At 46.3% G+C, this 18,226-nt stretch overlaps 1 protein-coding gene across 4 annotated transcripts in view; it reads left to right on the top strand.

Annotated features, from left to right (window-relative positions):
* STON1 (stonin 1) overlaps positions 1 to 18,226 on the top strand; it is a 117,674-nt gene that overhangs the window by 16,189 nt on the left and 83,259 nt on the right. Inside the window, exon 1 of one of the 4 annotated variants that reach the window (XM_035001601.1) lies at positions 7,960 to 8,579. The exons of the other annotated variants lie outside the window; for them this stretch is intronic. The gene's annotated coding sequence lies outside the window, so the exon portion shown is untranslated. Of the gene's footprint in view, positions 1 to 7,959; positions 8,580 to 18,226 lie in introns of those variants that run through there. 4 annotated transcript variants of the gene reach the window in all.

Raw genomic sequence — 18,226 nt, 5'->3', positions numbered from 1 at the left:
GACCTCTTTTGTAGGAGAATTCATCTTCATAGATTGTTAGAGTTTGAATCTTCGTAACTGATTAGGACTTTTGGAAACCACTTGCTAGCAATGACTTGTTCTAACTTACGGAGCCGGAATGAAGCGGAACAGGCACGAAACCTCCCGGCTTCCAGGCTGGGCAAACAGCTGTAGGGACCTCGCCCAGTGGGACGTTTCTTGCTGCGAGCAGTAGTAGGAGGGGCTGGTGGAGAGACAGGTATGGCGAGAGAGGCCCTGGGAGTGTCCAGTGGAGGCCTGCCCGCATCTTGCAGCTGGGTGAGCCCCTTATGCTGGGCTGGACCTGTCAGGAGCCTCAGTGGGCAGCGATATGCAGAGGCACCTGGGTGCTCTGTGAGGACCCTGGGAATTACTCATTTTAATGGAGACTCAGTCGAGATGAAGGAGGCCATTCTGCTACAGGCTCAAGCACCCAGGCTGATATGTAGAGATAGTAAGTTTTTTTTTTTTAAGTTTATTTATTTATTAAGTAATGTCTGTACCCAACATAGGGCTTGAACTCATGACCCTGAGATCAAGAGTCTCATGCTCTTCTCACTGAGCCAGCTAGGCACCCCATGATCTGTAAGTTTAAATATAATTTAATGCTCATTGTTGAGAATATCAGTGGACAAATCTATTCATTCACACCTACTTACATGTTTCTAATTAGACTTTGCTGTAAGTGCAAAATTCTTTGTTAAAGCATTTAGTGTCCTTTGAAATGCAATGAAGTTCACAAATATTTTGCACACATTCCCTGGAGACCGAGAGACACAAATATTATTTTTGTGTGTGATGTCTGCATTTGAGACTAAGAGCCCAAGTAAATGTTGATCTTCTGTACTTGTTTTATAAATAGGACTTTCATAAGTGATTTTTAAAATCTTAGAATTGCTCCAGGGTGCCTGGGTGGCTCAGTCAGTTAAGTGTCTGCCTTTGTCTCAGGTCATGATCCCAGGGTCCTGGGATCGAGCCCCGCATCGGGCTCCCTGCCCCATGGGGAGTCTGCTTCTCCCTCTGCCTCTGCCCCTCCCCCTTGGTCGTGCTCTCTCTTTCTCAAATAAATAAATAAAATCTTAAAAAAAAAAAAAAAAAGGATTGCTTGGGTTGTTACATATGTATACACATGTACATTCATGGAATTCCCGGGAGTGGGGAGGATTGAGCAAATGTGCTTTGGTTTTCTGTAAGTCAGTGGTTCCTGCCTGTGTATTCGCAGTGATGTGGACTTTTCCAGGTGAGCTTGATGGTCAGCAACAGCCCAAGACAGGCCACGGATAAACCAAAATGCATTTGGTCTGAGGCTTGCACATGCCCAGATCACCTCTGATGTCCTTTTCTGGCTTATGGTCCAGTTTGGGCAGCCGGAGGGGAGACCTGCCATAGCAATGATCTGCCTGTGCCTAACTGGGTTTTGTGTCTGCTCGGTGGGGTGGATGAGGCCGGGTGGGAGGCTCTCCCTTAGTTGGCGTTAACTGGCGTGTGACTCGAATGCACGGAAACCTGGGCAGCGGGGATGGTCCCGGATGCCTCATCTGCTGCCCCGTGTCTCTGCCCTAGCAGATGTCCCCTCCCCAGGGAGCCAAGGGTGTACTCTCCCAAAGCCCCAGTGCGCTCTAGCTCAGGGGGGGTGAGCACATTTTGTCTTTCATTTGTTGTTTCCTCTGGTCTTTCCCACCAGGTTCTAAGCACCTTAGGAGCAGGAATCTAGTGATAATGGCCTCTCTTCATGCACCTGCCATCCTACAGGTGTGACTTTATTTAGTGTCACAAGAGGCCTGGCTCAGTTTGCTCTGGCTGCCATGACAGGAAACCACGGCCTCTGGGGCTTAAGCAACAGAAGTGTGTTTCTCGCAGGTCTGGATGCTGGAAATCCAAGAGCAAGGTGTTGGCAGGTTCGGTTGCTTCTGAGGCTTCTCTCCTTGGCCTTGTCCTTACGTGGCCTTTTCTCTGGTGTCGCTCTGTGTCCTGACTTCTTGCAAGGACAGTGGCCAGGCTGGCTCAGGGCCGACCCTAACAGCCTCATTTGCACGAGTCCCTCCTTCTAACGACAGTCACATTCTGAAGTATATGGGGGTTAGGGTTGAATTTGGGGGAGGGCACACGTCGGCCATAACGAACACTAAAAGTTAACTATCATTACCCTTTTATTTACACCCGAAGAAACCGAAGCTCAGGGAATTCACATCACCTGCCCTCGTCATACAGCTGGTCAGTGGTGGGGCTGAGAGTCACACACCATCTCTCTAACTTCCAAACCCTTCTTTCCCCACCACTCGAATCCGGTCTTACTGGTTTCTGTTGTCTGCCTGGTGTTTCACCCAGGACCTAGCCCTTAGAAGACACTAAGTAACTATTTGCTGAGTGAATGCGCAGGGGGCTAGGGCCCACAAATTTGTACCAGAGCCCGGCAGCCAAGGATCAGGGTCCTGGGTCTCTCCCAGCAGGTGATGGCCCTTAACTTGTCAGACCCTTCCAATCTGGAGTGGCCTGGTGTGGGAGGGAATCATATTCTAAAGCATTAAATATCCTTCCTGGGCCATTTAGCTACTGCTTCTTCTGAAAACACTAGAAGTAATTACATGGTAATTAAGATAAATTACTTGACCAGTTTTCATAGCTGGTTGCTGTTGATCCCCCTCCCCTCCCCCCGCTTAAATATTTAAGTCAGAGAGAGAGCCTCTTTAGAGTTCTTTAAACTTCCAGGGCTTTCTGCTTACCTTCAGGAGGGCCCCTGGGCCTGTAGAGAAGAGGGGAAGGAGGAGATTTGCATGTTTAAGATGTGTGATCTGAGCCAGGGCCCCTTCAGCCTACTTTATCCCACATCTTTTTCATGGTTCCCTCTGAGAATGCAGAATCAAAATCCGGGAGCCCCTCCAGTCACCACAGCGCCCTGCACCCCCATCCCCTCCCAGCCCTGGGGGCGCCTGAGGAGATAATGCCCTTTCTCATTTCTGACTCTCGAGCGCCTTGCTCTTCCCACCAGAGGGTCCTCGGGAATATAAATACCAGAAGGCAGCCCTGAAAGGAGGCCTTGTTCGCCGGCCCTCGCACGAAGGCTCGCTTGTGTGCCTCCTTCCCCTGGCCGGAGGCGGGCTGGATTTTTTGGAGAGTGGGAAGTCCTGGGGCCCCTTAGTGCTCCTGAGACCACAATGCAGATAGAGTTCAAAGAGGGGGGCTGTTACTAGGGCTGCCAGGAACCAGTCCCCCTGGGAGACAGTGCCGGCCCAGAGCTGCAAAAACCCAGGAACTGGGGGCTGGGGGTTGAGGTGGCCAAGACACAGACAGCTGAGCCCAGCCCCAGCCTGTGGGCCTGAGCATCTGTGTTCCCTTTGCTTCCACACAGGCAGCCTGGCCTCACCCCCACCCACTGCTAAAATTGCTCCTACCCTGTCACCGCCGACCTGGTCACTAAACCCAGTGGCCTGTCATCTCAGCTGTCCCTGCCCTCTGCTCTCTTCAAGGCCCCAGGAGGACATTCTTTTCTGCCTTGGGGGGTCCTTGTACCTCCTGGTTTTACCTTGGCCTCTTGGATGGGTCTCACTTTCTCCTGTTCTTTTCCGCCTCCTAGAAAGTGACCAGTCCTCAGCTTTGGATGCCATATGGCCTCTCCTGTTCTCTCCTGCCTTCGGCTCTCACCTAGCCTAGGAAGACGCCCAACTCTTCATGTGTAGCCCCTGGTTTTCTCTCCACGTACTGTCTTGTGTTTCTAGCTCCTTGATATTTCCACTTGGATGCACCTCAGACCTGATTTTTTCCTGCTTCTCCTGTAGCTCCACGTTTCTAAGTGCCAGACTCCCCCTTTTCCCGTGTTTTCTAGATCATGTTGGTGTCCAAGTCCTGTCAAGAAGACTGCTCTCCTGTTGTGATTCCTGCCCTGGTAGTCTGTGTGGTGTATGGAAAGAGCATGAGATTTGGGACCCAAACAGGGTTCGATTCTGATAGCACCTTTTTCTGGTTGTGCCCCCTCAGGGACATTGCCCAGCTTAAGCTTCCAATTCAATGTCTACAATGTAGACACACGCAGAAGGGCGGGACGCCTTACGTGGCATACTCAGCTCCCTGACCTTCTCAACAAAGAGCAGGGTTTCTCAACCTTGGTGCTATTGGTATTTGGGGCCAGATAATTTTTCACTGTGGGGGCTCTGCTGTGCATGGTAAGATGTTTAGCAGCATCCCCGCCCCCTACCCACTAGGTGCCAGGAGTACCCCCTACCCCCAGGCGTGACAACTGAGCGTGTCTGCAAACACCGCCAAGTGTCCCCTGGGGAGTTAAGTCATGCCCGTGGGGACCCACCGGGACAGAGCCATGCAGAGTCTTGGGTGTGGGTGATGAGCGTGGTCCCAGGTTTTCACCTTACAGTGGTCAGCCCTATGTAGAGAAGGACTGCGTCATTTTTGAGCAGTCTTTTCCCTGATTACTTGCGACATCTCCAGGTGCCGTGCCGACTTGCTTATGCAGTGCTTTTTATCTCACAGCTCGGTTCAGCACCTTGGTTTTCTCTTGCGGGAGAATGGGAGACCATTCCGGGCTAGACAGGAGCCCCGGGGCCCTCGCTGGTGTCCTCTGCAGTCCTGGCAGGGCCTGCTGCTCGCCTGGGGGCTGCTAGCGATGGTCAGTGCTGACTCAAGAACCCCCCACTTGTAAGCACTGTGCCCCCATTTTTTGAGTGCCTATGAAGTAGCATTTTACTTACTAATTTAGCGTTAACTTATTCGGACCTTGGGAAGTAGGTGTTACTCATTTTCACTTTATAGATGAAGACATTGAGGATGTTAAGTAACATGCCTCAGGGCTAATAAGCAGAGGAAGCGAGATGAGAGGCCAGTGACTTGGGCACGAGAGCCTATGTGCTAGACCTCTGTGCTCTTCTGCCTTTGTGGGTTGAACCTTTGCTGTGACTAAAGGACAGGATCCCATGAAGGAGGAGCTCCTCTTAACTGGCTCAGGACGTCCCCGTCTTGCCACTTGCAGGTCCTCAGGACAGAGAGCAGACGTTTAGGCCAGGCAGATGGCTGGTTGAGACCATGAGTCCCAGCCCTGTGTCCAGCACCAGGAAGACTCTGATTGAGGTAATTTTCCTTCCTTCACACCTTGGACAAGACTTGGCTATGGAGGGCGCCTGGGTGGCTCAGTTGGTTAAGCGACTGCCTTCGGCTCAGGTCATGATCCTGGAGTCCCGGGATCGAGTCCTGCATCGGGCTCCCTGCTCGGCGTGGAGTCTGCTTCTCCCTCTGACCCTCCCCGCCTCATGCTCTCTCTCTTTCATTCTCTCTCTCTCAAATAAATAAATAAAATCTTAAAAAAAAAAAAAAAGACTTGGCTATGGAATGTGTTGGGTGCTCACTCTTTCCTAAGAGACTAGCCCAAGAGTTTAGTGTCACTCAGTAAAGGGGCAGATGAGAGGCTGAGCCCAGCCCCATAGCCCCACACAGTGCCCTCCCTGACCCTCTATAGTGGGAGACTGAGGAGGGTCCCAGAACCCCGGGAAGGGAAGATGAACGGGGCTTCATAGGGTTGGGGAGATAGGGGCTGTGGCTCCATGGCCCCAGGCTGAGTGTGCTCTGGGCATCCTGCAGCATTACAGAGCTTGATTCCCATGGGAGGGTCTGAGGCCCCTGCTGTGCTCCCTGCCTTGGCCAGGAGAGGCGGGGACCTGGGGGAGGGAGGCTATAGTGCTGACAGTCAGTGATGGAAGCTGCCAGATGCCATCCTCAATGCCAGACGATGACCTGGGGAACAAAACCCTCACATGCTTGCAGAGGTCAAAGGCAAGGGTTCACTTCAGTCATGGCCTATCCGGAAGCTCTTTGGTGTCCTGTCTGGGTAAGCAAAGGGACTATGTCCTGCTGTGAGGCCTGCTGGTGTCCCAGGGGAAGAACCTGTGGCAACTGCTCGTCCTGGAAGTGAAGCGGAGACTCTGCTAAGCCAGAGAAGCTGCTATGGGCTCAGAGCCAATCCTCATGGTCAGAGCAGAGATGGTGGCAACAGAATGAAAAGGCCAAGGTATTCAGAATTAAAGGTGGACCTGTGTTTCCCGGCCCCAGGCATTTATTTTAGAAGAGCATGTTCTGGAATGTTCTGAGGCAAACCATCCATGTGGATCTTTGAGGAGAGCTGCCTGTGACCCCCTCCTGGAGCCCATGAGAATGTTAGCATCCTATAGGCTCTGGAAAGGAATGCTGTGAAGAGACCTGTAAGCCCTTGTTTAACCAGAATTTGCCAAATACATTTGACCATGGGTCTTTTCCCCCATGCCTGTTAACTTCTCTCCACTTTGGGTGGTGCTGTCTTCAGGGAGAACCCCTGAGCAGGGATTCAGGCACAAGGGACTAAGATAGGAACAGATCAAATCTGGAGAGCAGGGTAGATAGAGGCATGGTCATGGGCCAAACAGAATGGACACCCAGTTCTAGAGAAGGGTTTGTAGCAAGTTGACCTGCTGCTAAAGCAAACTGCAGAGTCTGAGCATTTTACTTTCTTCCTGACTAGAGAAAGGAAGGTCAGAATGGGGAGACAAGGGAAAACAAAGGAGGGAAAGAAATAGAGTAGATACAGTGAGTACCCATTATGTGGCAATTTATATATGAGGCAAATATCACCATTTTACAGATGAAGAAGCTGAGGCTCAGAGACCTCTGCTTAGCAGATCTCCATGGCATTTATGACACTGACGTGAACATGGTTTGCCGACTCCATAACTGTGTCATGGTGAGAAGAGTAACATTCTGAAATCTGCATGGCCCACCCAGCCCCAAAGCTTTTCTTTGTTCATGTAAAGACCATCTCCTGGGACAAGTCCATTTGGGTTGGTGTCTGTTTATACTACTCTCTAAATTTAGGAAATGAGGGCGCCTGGGTGGCTCAGTTGGTTGGGCAGCTGCCTTCGGCTCAGGTCATGATCCTGGAGTCCCGGGATCGAGTCCCGCATCGGGCTCCCTGCTCGGCAGGGAGTCTGCTTCTCCCTCTGACCCTCCCCCCCTCATGCTCTCTCTATCTCATTCTCTCTCTCAATAAATAAAATCTTAAAAAAAAAAAATTTTTTTTTTTAAATTTAGGAAATGAGCAGATTATTAAAAGAAGGTTAACAAAATAGCCAGGACCCAAATTCATCCTGGAAAAGTGGAGGTTAAATCCATAGGGGAGGTGCGGGTGGGGCACTGAGCTGGAATCAGCACAGATAATATTTGAAGGCATGGATAGGTTGAGCTGTGGTTTACTATTTTACAAACGGTATTTCCTGTCACATAGCTGAGCTAAATAGCACATATGTTTGTGATTAAGTAGGACGGGCTGCGGAACATCTGTGGTAATAACGCAGGCTCTCCACGCAGCGGGCACTTCTGTGACCCAAGGTGAGGGTGCACGCTCCAAGGGTTTTCACCGCACATAGGGTTTTGTGTTGTCTTAGAATTCCTCTCGGTTTCAAAGGTTTGGTTGCCCCTTTATTTTTTTTAAAGATTTTATTCATTTATTTGAGAGAGAGAGTGAGCACGAGAGGGGGGAGCGGGAGAGGGAGAAGCAGACTCCCCGCTGAGCAGGGAGCCCGATGTGGGACTCGATCCCGGGACTCCAGGATCATGACCTGAGCTGAAGGCAGTCGCCCAACCGACTGAGCCACTCAGGCGCCCTTGGTTGCCCCTTTAAAGGGAAAAGTTCTATAGGGAGGATATTTTAAACCCTCGTGTAGCAAGCGTTTGCGGACGCATTTAAAGTCAGGCTGTCCCTGGCGCCTGGGTGGCTCAGTTGGTTAAGCGACTGCCTTCAGCTCAGGTCATGATCCTGGAGTCCCAGGATCGAGTCCCGCATCGGGCTCCTTGCTCAGCGGGGAGTCTGCTTCTCCCTCTGACCCTCCCCCCCTCATGCTCTCTCTCTCTCTCTCATTCTCTCTCTCTCAAATAAATAAAAAATAAAAAATAGAAAAAAAAAATAAAGTCAGGCTGTCCCTGACTTTGGCTTTGTTTCCAGGACGTACATCCCAGAATGGCAAGGGGGGTAACTCGATTGCAGACCTCCAACCACACAAGAACCACAGGGAGGCTTTGCAAACACAGCCCCTGTCTGGTTCCAGAGGTGCAGTTGAGGAGTCCAGTACTGGGAGAGTCAGAGAATTCCTTCCTCGGGGGACAGCCAGTGAAACCACACAGATGCTGGCATGAAGACATTCTTTCCCTAGATTATGCGGCATTGTTGTGTGGAGCAAAAAAGGCGCAGGCATAAAAGGACTAAATCCAGCCCTTTGCAAAAGCAGGGGCGTTGCTGAGGGTCCAGATGTGTTCCTGAGGCTTGAGTGGGAGTCAGCCTGACAATGACAGTCGGGTGGAGCTAATAGCAGGAAGGGACTGCTAGGTGCCTGAGCTACTCTTCTGAACTGAACACCCCTTCCACGTCCGTCCTCCCCCCAGCATCTGGTTGCCCCAGAGAAGCCAGATCCCAGGGACCATCTGAGAGGCTGTTGTTATCCGTAAGTGGGGACAGTCTTCAGCTGCAGATGAACAGGAATGCTGACTCGACCACCAAATGCATCTAATTTGATTTTGATCATCTGCAGGAAAAGGTAGAGCTTCATATTTACACTTCGACTGGTTTCTGAAGAAAAGTGAAGGAAATCTGCAAAGAACAGCAGGAATAGACCCTCAAGAGTAGAGCGGGGTGGGGTGGCGTGGAAGGACCATGTGGGGCTTTACGTGAAGTTTGGGGAATTGAGCCGTATATCCCAAGATGGCCTAGTACTAGAAGAGAGGGTGGCACCTGAGGGTGTTTGTTGGGCAGCAAGGCTGAAAAACCATTCATTGCTCGGGGTGGGGTGGCCGGTTGATGCAGTCGAGAAAGGACGGGAACCAGGACAGGCTGAGTTATGAAAGCCAGTCTCAGAATTGACCCAAATTGCTACTGAGCTGTTGTTGTTCTTGAGCAATCAGGGGGAAACTGTCTCAGAGTTTGTCTTTCCCACAGCCTGATATCCAAGCGGCAGATACGTGTGGTGGGCTTTGTGGAGAAATAGGCTCTTTTCAGGTGAGAACAGCATCTTTCCAGCTTAGAGAGTTCCTGCCTCCAGGAACTCTCCTTAGTGGAAGATAGAGTGGTGGGAAGTGTTCGGAAATGAGAATTAAGACACCAACACCAGCAAGTCATTGGATCTCTTGGGACCTCTTGGGTGGTGGATGGTATGGAGCATGGGCTTTGGGATCAGAGAGATCTGCCTCTTTTGGGTTGGGTGACTTTAGGCAAGTAGATTAACCTCTCTGAGCCTTATTTTCCTCTTCTACAAAATGATATTATTACCTGATGGGATTGTGAGGATCAAATGCACACATAGCCCTTAGCATACCAAGAGTGCATAGCAAGTATTTGATAAGTGTTTGTTGGTGTGGTTAATTGAGCAGAATACCTCCAATTTCTGTCTAACTCTGAAATGCAGTGGTTCTTTGAACTGAGGAGGGCAGTGTAGAGATTTCCTTTATGGGAAACTGAAAAGACTATTTAAAATTATTCAATCAAAAATGCGTTGAACTGCCTAGTGATGTCGGACATTTGTAGACAATGTGAAAAATGCCCTAACGAATGAGACGTAATCCCTCTCTGAAAGAGCTTCACTCTGACTCTCAAAAAACATATGTATTTTTCCTACGACAACTTGATGATTTTCACCCCCAGTTCTTTTTGGTGAGATAATTATTCCATACTAGCGTTGCTTTTTCATAAGGCTTATTGCAAGTAATTTGCAATAATTCTAATAACATTCAAGGTGTTGCTATTTTTGAAAGATTAACTTTTTAAAACAATTTAGAATAAATTCATAATCTCCGTGATACTCTTATGAGAATTCCAGGATGATTTCTTCAGTGAAAGAAAGAAGTGGAGTCCCAGGATTGTGTGTAAATTCAGACTTACTCATGTTTGCTGTGGCCTGCGGCCTGCCTTTGCTGATCCAACGGTGAGAAAGGTGGGGATAATTATTTCAGGGCTTCCCTCAGTATTTTGGGGGCTGTTAAACTCTGGGTACCTCCAAGAGAATGTGCTAGGCCCTGAAGGCCATCTGTCACATGTGTTAAGGTGAAAGGTTGAAAACCACTGTCTCCCTGAATCCTCGTTATTCCCAGTGTGAGTAGGCATGTGTGCTGGCTTTTAATTTGTTCTTGAGTTCAGTGTACTCTGATGCTACTTTGAAAATGGGCTCAAAAGGATGTCTAAGAGTTTCAGGAGAAGCAGACACTCCTCTAGAAGCCTTCAAAACCCAGAGATTGATTTCCAGCAGCTTCCACCAGGATACATTTTTGTTTTCTGCCTGCGCCTCATTCAGTCTTGGTGTCTTGCCCCGTCTCTGAGTTTTGTCTGGCATTGTCTTCCAGGAGTTAGCAGGATAATCCGGATTGACTGAAAACAGACCTCTGGAAGGATTAGGGCAGGTGGGGTGGGATGCAATCCACAGCTGAGGAAAGAGCCACGGAATCCAGCCAGAGGCACCTCTACTTTGGGGGAAGGCAGCTGGGGACGTGGTGCCTGGATTCCAAGCTCTGCGCTAAATGGAGCCCGGACTTTGGAGAAGGTGCCTGGGTGCCGCGGTCTACTCTGGATTGTGATGAATTTAAGTGAGATGTTGCCTGTGACAGGGCTCTGTAAATGGTAGGACTTAGGGCCCTCGAGGAGGCACAGACACACATTGAGATCCTGCCGCATTTGCAGTGCCGAAACCATCTTGAGGCTAAGTCGGTGCTGCTGCTTGAATAGTTTTGGTTCCAGTGCCTTGAAGGAGGTGGGGTGAAGTTGCAGATGACTGAGGCAGGACACATCCCTGACCTCTCCACTCTGGACTTTCGCATCCCTCCCTGAGACCCAGGGGGTTTTGGACAGTCCGAGGCTCTGGAAAGGATATGGGCTTCTTTCCCTGCTGAAGGAGGGGGTGAGTCAGGAGGGAAGGTAGGGGAGGAAAAGCCTTAGATGGAATCGATTCTAGTTGTTCACTTTGGGAAAACTGATGGTGGGGGCTTTGAGACTAAAATAGAAAGATGAGGCCATATGGAAGGAAGAGGCAGAAGAGGTCAGAGAGAAATGAAATGAGTGTGAAAAGGATTGCTAAGGAAGGGCAGCAAGAGGGATACAGAAGAGGAGCAAGAAGAGAAGAGTGGGAAGCGCACCTGCCCTTGACCGCAAGGAGCCAGAGTCTTAGCCCCTCATTCCAAGTCCTGCCTTTTATTTTTTTAAAAGACTTTATTTATTTATTTGACAGAAAGAGAGACAGCAAGAGAGGGAACACAAGCAGGGGGAGTGGGAGAGGGAGAAGCAGGCTTCCTGCGAAGCAGGGAGCCCGATGCGGGGCTCGATCCCAGGATCCTGGGATCATGACCTGAGCCGAAGGCAGATGCTTAACGACTGAGCCACCCAGGCGCCCCCCAAGTCCTGCCTTTTAAACACGGACCAAGGTTTGGGCTCCTCTTGGGCGTGATACAGAATTCTGTTTGGTTGTATTAAACTCACATTACATGTGTTGAATGCCTCCAATGAGAGAGTCCTGCATAGGGGGGAAGAGTACACTCTGCATAGATTTTGCGTTTAAGGTCGGGGATTTTTTGCAAAGTGTGCTTTTTAAAGTTCAAGGGTCATTTAAAAAGTCATGAAATTGATTTCTTTATCTGGTTTATGGAAATTACTTTTTTTTAAAAAAAGATTTTTATTTATTTATTTGACAGAGAGAGCCACAGCGAGAGAGGGAACACAAGCAGGGGGGGTGGGGGAGGGAGAAGCAGGCTTCCCGCCGAGCAGGGAGCCCGATGCGGGGCTCGATCCCAGGACCCTGGGATCATGACCCGAGCCAAAGGCAGACGCTTAACATCTGAGCCACCCAGGCGCGCCACCCCCCCCGCTTTTTTTTTCCATAAGAAGCAAAAACTCTGAGGAAACCAGTATCAGTGTTCGAAATTTTCAAGCTACGGGTGGAAAACAGATGAGGCAAAATGTTTGGTATAGGTCAGAATAGATTCCCTCTAAAGCAGGCTGATTTCTTCTCTCAGTCTTCTTTTTTTCTTTCTTTTTGATAAAGCCAGCTAACATAAATATTTACAATGATCTCTCACCCCATATAAAGAGTGATTTTGGCTGGATTCCTTCTGAGGAGGGTAGGATAGGATGGGTCCAGAAATCCTGCTGCCAATTTCCTGCCTCTGAGCCTCCGGGCGGTGTCCCACTGAAACGCACGGCTCTGCCCCGCTTCGAAGGGAAAGTGCTTTGTGGCAGCTCCAGCCCAAGGGCAGTGACAGTAAAAGGCCCTCCAGAGAGAACCAGTTGGCCTGGACTGCTGCTCCGCTGTGTGTTTGGTGCCCTCAGGAATGTGCGGACTTAGCAAATGACAACACTGAGCGTGCCCTGTCTCCAGTGGAGCCCCAGGCTTGCTCCCTCGCTAGAGCCTGGCTCTTTTCCAAGCTGGAAGCATTGCACTGGCTGAGCCCCCGTTATCCACAAGGGGAAGCGAGCAGGCCTGCGGGAGGGGGACAAAGATGCCGTTCTCATGGGCTTTATTCCAGCAGGTTTTGGGTTTTCATATCATGGAGTTTTACTCTCTGTTAGTTTGAGAGTTTGGTCAAAAATCCCAGTGGTAACATAATTTCTGCTTTTGAAAAAAATGCCTACTGGATGTCAGCCACCACAGAAGTATTTTCGAGTGGGAAGTGACCTCAGAGATGATTCTGCTCTCATCACTGAATGTCCAGAGGGGCTTTGCACACAGCTAGTGGGTGACAGACCTGCACCCAGCATCCCGGGTGCCCAACTCCCAGCTCCGTGCCGTGGCCCATACAATACAGCTCATTGCCTCTCCTGTCGTTACAATCATCTCAAGAATTCATGCTGTATTATTAGATCAGGATGAAGTGACCTGTGCTCACATTCTGGTTCTTTCCAAACTCAGGTCTATACCTGAGAAAAATGATCACAAAAAAACTTATATAAAAACATCATTCGTAATAGCCAAAAATTAGAAATAAACCAGATGTCCATCGACCGATAAATGACGGATAAACAAAATGTGGGCTGTCTTCACAATGAAATATTATTCAGCCACCGAAGGGAATGAAATACTGAAACATGCTATGGTGTGGATGAACTTTGAATGTCCAGACCAGGCAAATTAAAAAAAAAAAAGTAGATCAGTAGTTGTCAGGGACTTGGGGGTGGTGGTGGGGAGAATGAGGAGTGACTGCTAATACGTACAGGGTTTATTTTGGGGGTGATAAGAACATTCTGGAAATGTGATGGCTGCACAACTCTGAATATACTAAACACTGAATATACTAAACAATCCCTACTAAGTTGTCGTTTTTTTTAAAAGGATGAATTTTACGTGTGTGAATTGTATCTTAATAAAGCTGTTAAAGAAAAAAATCTAGTTCTGTCTCTTACTAGTTGGGCAGCTTTAGGCAATGACTCTGAACCCAAGTAATCTCAGTTATGAAATAGAAATGACGATATACACCTCCCAGGGTTGTTTTGATAAATTAGGTCATGAATTTGAAAATGCTTCTAAGGGCACCTGGGTGGCTCAGTTGGTTAAGCGACTGCCTTCGGCTCAGGTCATGATCCTGGAGTCCCGGGATCGAGTCCCGCATCGGGCTCCCTGCTCAGCAGGGAGTCTGCTTCTCCCTCTGACCTTCCTCCTTCTCATGCTCTCTGTCTCTCATTCTCTCTCTCTCAAATAAATAAATAAAATCTTTAAAAAAAAAAAAAAAAGAAAATGCTTCTAAACAATAAGCCTTACGTATTTGGGGAGCAATCAATGGGTTATAAGAAGTTCATTATAAACTTCTTATAAGTTTATATATAAGTAAGTATATATATATACTTATATATATATATAAGTAAGATAATGGTTTTTTTTTTTTTTTTAAGATTTTATTTATTTATTTGAGACAGAGAATGAGATAGAGCATGAGAGGGTCAGAGGGAGAAGCAGACTCCCTGCCGAGCAGGGAGCCCGATGCGGGACTCGATCCCGGGACTCCAGGATCATGACCTGAGCCAAAGGCAGTCGCTTAACCAACTGAGCCACCCAGGCGCCCAAGATAATGGGTTTTTATCTTCTATATTTTCTACAACACTAGCAAGTTCTCACTACACAGTCATTCAAATAAAGACTTTCTGAATTGATTAAAAAGTGTTGTGGTTTTTAAATTTTTAGAAATCTTTTTGCGGTTTTTTTAAAATTGTGGTAAAAAAATAACAAGTTTTTAACAATTTTTTTTTTGCCCTCAACAAATTTTTAAGTGTACGGTACACTGTTCTCAACTGTAGGCACACTGTGTTACAACAGATTTCCAGAACTCTCATCTTGCATGACTAAACCTCTCTACCCACTAAGAGCCACACCCCTTTCCCTCTCCCCTTCCCCCCACCCAGCCCCACCGTTCTCATTTCTGCTTATATGCCTTTGACTGCTGTAGATACCTCATGGGAATGGAATCGCATAGTATTTGTGTTTTTGTGCCTGGCTTATTTCACTTAGCATAATGTCCTCAAGCATCATTCGCGTTGTAGCCTGCGTCAGGATTTCCTTCCTTTTTAAGGCCGAATGAGATTCACCATATGTCCACATACCACATTTTCTTCACCCGTTCATCAGATAGTGGACGTTTGGGTTGTTTCCACCTTTTGGCTATTGTCAATAATGCTGAAAGGAAGATGAGAGTGCAGATACCTCTTTGAGATCCTGTTTTTAATTTTTTTGGATATGATTCCTGAAGTGGGATTGCTGGATCATATACATGGTAGTTCTATTTAAAATTTTTTTTGAGGAAGGTCTATGTTGTTTTTCATTTTACATTCCCACCAACAGTGCACAAGGGTTCTAATTTCTCCACATCCTTGTCAACAGTTGTTATTTTGTGTTCTTTTGTTTGTTTTTTGCTTTTCTTGTCTTTTGGGTTTTTTTGGTAATCACCGTCCTAACAGGTATAAGGTGATATTGTGGTCTTGATTTGCACTTCCCTGCTGATTAGTGATGTTGAGCATCATTTCATATACCTGTTGTCCATTTTTATGTCTTCTTTGGAGAAACGTCTATTCAAGTCTGCTGCCCATTTTTAAATTGGTTTATTTGTTTGTTTCTTTGCTATGGAGCAGGAGTTCCTTATGTATTTTGAATATTAAACCCTTATCAGATATATGGTTTGCAAATATTTTCTCCCATTCTGTAGGTTGCCTCATCACTGTGTTGTTTCCTTTGCTGTGTAGATTTTGAGTCTGATGTAGTACGATTTGTCTATTTTTGCTTTTGTTGCTTGTGCTTTTGGTATCCTATCCAAGAAATCATTGCCAAGACCAATGTCATCAAGCTTTTCCCCTATGTTTTCTTATAGGAGTTTTATAGTTTCAGGTCTTATGTTTAAGTCTTTAATCCATTTGTAGTTGATTTTTCTGTATGGTGTAAGATAAGGGTCCAGTGTCATTTTTTTTGCATATGGATATCCAGTTTTCCAACACAGTTTGTTGAAGACACTATCCTTTCCCCATTATATAATCTTGGCATCCTTGTTGAGGATCATTTGACCATGTGTGTGACTTTATTTCTGGGCTTAATATTCTGTTCCTTTGGTCTATATGCCTTTATGCCAGTACCATATTGTTTTGAGTACCACAGCTTTGTAATGTTTTAAAGTCAGAAGGTATGAGACTGCCACCTTTGTTTATCTTTCTCCAGGTTATTTTGGCTATTCAAAGACCTTTGAGGGCGCCTGAGTGGCTCAGTTGGTTAAGCGACTGCCTTCGGCTCAGGTCATGATCCTGGAGTCCCTGGATCGAGTCCCGCATCGGGCTCCCTGCTCGGCAGGGAGCCTGCTTCTGCCTCTGACCCTCCCCCCTCTCATGTGCTCTCTCTCTCTCTCTCATTCTCTCTGTCTCAAATAAATAAATAAAATCTTTAAAAAAAAAAAAAGACCTTTGAGATTCCATGTGAATTTTTGGATTGTTTTTTCTATTTCTACAAAAAATGTCATTGGGACTTTGGTAGGGACTGCATTGAATCTGTAGATTGCCTTGGGCAGTATGGACATTTAAACAATATTATGTCTTCCAATCTATGAATGTGGGGTATCTTTTTATTTGTGTCTTCTTTAATTTCTTCCAGCAATTACTTTTCAGTGTAATTTATTTCAGTATTAAATTTATTTCTAAATATTTTATTCTTTTTGATGCTATTGTACATGGGATTGTTTTCTTAATTTGCTTTTTGGATTGTTAATTGTTTGTGTATAGAAATGCAATTGATTTTTGTTTGTTGATTTTGTATCCTGCGACTTCGCTGAATTTGTGTATTACTTCTAACAGTGTGTGTGTGTGTGTGTTTAGGGTTCTCTATAGATAAGATCATATCTGTAAGTAGACAAAATGTAACTTCTTCCTTTCTGATTTGGATACCTTTTATTTATTTTTCTTGCCTAATTGCTCTTGTTAGAACTTCTGAATAGAAGCGGTAAGAGTGAACATCCTTGGGGTGCCTGGATGGCTCAGTCGTTGAGCATCTGCCTTCGGCTCAGGTCATGATCCCAGGGTCCTGGGATCGAGCCCTGCATCAGGCTCCCTGCTCCGCAGGAAGCCTGCTTCTCCCTCTCCCACTCCCCCTGCCTGTGTTCCTTCTCTCGCTTTGTCTGTCTCTGTCAAATAAATAAATAAAATCTTAAAAAAAAAAAAAAAAGAGTGAACATCCTTGCCTTGTTCCTGATCGTAGAGGATAAGTTTTAGTTTTTCACTATTGGGTATGAGGTTAATTATGGGCTTTTCATAGATGGCCTTTATTATTATTTTGAGGTTTTCCTTCTTAGTTTGTTGGCTGGTCTCTTATCACGAAAAGGTGTTGAGTTTTGTCAGGTGCTTTTTCTGGGTCTGTGGAGATGATCATGTGATATTTATCCTTTGTTCTGTGATGTGGTATATCACTTTGATTGATTTTCATATGTTGAACTGTCCTTGCATCCCAGGAATAAATGCCACTTGATAATGATGTATGATCCTTTTAATCTGTTGTTGAAGTTGATGTGCTAGTATTTTACTGAGGATTTATGCATTTATATTTATCAGGGATATAGTATTTTTCTTGCTCATAGTATCTTTAGCTTTGGTATCAGAGTAATGCTGGGCTTACAAAATGAGTTTGGAAGTGTTCCCTCCTCTTCAGTTTTTTGGAAGAGCTTGAGTAGGATTGGTATCAATTTTTCTTTAAATGTTTGGTAGAGTTCTCCAGTGAAAACATCTGGGCCTGAGCTTTTATTTTTTGGGAGGTTTTGACTACCAATTCAATCTCCTTGCTAATTATAGGTCTGTTCAGATTTCCTATTTCTTTATGTTTCAGTCGTGGTCGATTGTATGTTTCTAGGAATTTGTCCATTTCTTCTAGGTTATCCAACTTGCTGGCATGTAATTGTTCATAGTGGTTCCTTATAATCATTATTTTATTTCTGTGACATAAGTTTAATGTCACATCTTGCATTTCTGGTTTTGAGTATTTTCTCTTTTTTTCTCAGTCCAGCTAAAGGTTTGTCAGTTTTGTTGATCTTTTAAAACAAACCAACTCTTAGTTTCCCTTCTTTTCTGTTTTATATTCTCTATTTCATTTATTTCTGCCCTAATGTTTATTCTTTCTTTCCTTCTCCTAATTTTGGGCTTAGTTTGTTTTTCTTTCTCTAGTTCTTTGAGCTTTAAAGTTAGGTTGTTTATTTGGTATCTTTCTTTCTTTTTTTTTTTTTTTAAAGATTTTTTATTTATGTATTTGAGACAGAATGAGAGAGAGAGAGAGAGCACATGAGAGGGGGGAGGGTCAGAGGAAGAAGCAGGCTCCCTGCCGAGCAGGGAGCCCGATGCGGGACTCGATCCAGGGACTCCAGGATCATGACCTGAGCCGAAGGCAGTCGCTTAACCAACTGAGCCACCCAGGCGCCCATCTTCTTTTTTTTTTTTAATGTAGGTGTTTACCACTATAAACTCTATTCTGTCTGCTGCTTTTGCTACATCCATAAGTTTTGGTATGTTGTGTTTTCACTTTGCTTACCCCAAAATATTTTCTCACTTCCCTTTTGATTTCTTCTTTGGCCTATTGGTTGTTAAATTTCAATCAATTGCTACATTTGTGAATTTTCCAGTTTTCCTTCTCCTGTTGATTTCCAGTTTCATTCTATTGTGGTCAGAAAAGATGCTTGGTATGATTTCAGTCTTCTTAAATTT

This window comes from Mirounga leonina, unplaced genomic scaffold, assembly GCF_011800145.1.
Source record: "Mirounga leonina isolate KUSES-001 unplaced genomic scaffold, KU_Mleo_1.0 Mir_125, whole genome shotgun sequence".
Lineage (NCBI taxonomy): Eukaryota > Metazoa > Chordata > Mammalia > Carnivora > Phocidae > Mirounga > Mirounga leonina.
This window is presented reverse-complemented; position numbering and strand designations above follow the sequence as displayed.